Source organism: Podarcis vaucheri, assembly GCF_965113315.1.
Source record: "Podarcis vaucheri genome assembly, chromosome: 18".
Lineage (NCBI taxonomy): Eukaryota > Metazoa > Chordata > Lepidosauria > Squamata > Lacertidae > Podarcis > Podarcis vaucheri.
This window is the reverse complement of record NC_138756.1, coordinates 3,678,193-3,678,910: the sequence shown is the minus strand read 5'-3', so window position 1 is coordinate 3,678,910 and position 718 is coordinate 3,678,193.

The following is a 718-nucleotide window of genomic DNA, read 5'->3' as shown; positions in this document are numbered from 1 at the left end:
AGCTATGTGCCATGAAAGAAAACAAATCCGACCCGATCCCGAGAGCGCTTCTTGCACCTGGGGAGTCTCCCGAATCCCAGGCTGCAATTTTTGGGCACTTAAATGTTAAGCGTACAAATTGTTCCAGTTGACGCAGGTTTCTGGGACCCCACCGGCCTGTCATGGTGCTGAAGGCTTGCAAGGAACAAGCATTCAGGGAATTAAGAAGCCTGGAATCCAGTCACATTATTTGATAACACCTTTCTGGGGGGAAAGGAAGAAGAATAACGATAACTGGGCAGTGGTTTGGCAGACCTTCGGCTCACATTTTTTGCCATGACCGATTTGCAGAGACAGAAAGGTGGAATCGGGTCGCCAGGGTCACCTTAAGCGGTTGAAGCAGAACCCAGTGAGGTCTGGAATTGGCACCGGGCCCTGGAAAACAGTCTGGAGAGGCCGTGGAGATTTAAATCCCTTTGGCAGCAGGCCTTCCTGCGTCCAGTCTTGTACCAAGCACGACTCGGAGTCTGAAAAGTTGGCTCGGAGCTTGAGGAAGCAGGCAAGGAGTGTTTCTGGGGAGGGAGAAGGGGGGTTGTTGTTGTACACACACGGGAACAGATTTAACAACTGCACAGAGCTGGCAATGATTAATCTGTTCCTTTTCGGAGGAGGGAAGGAAGGGGCAGAAAATAAATAGAAAGGTGTGTGCTTCAGGGAGCGGGCAGGGTGGGGGCACCTC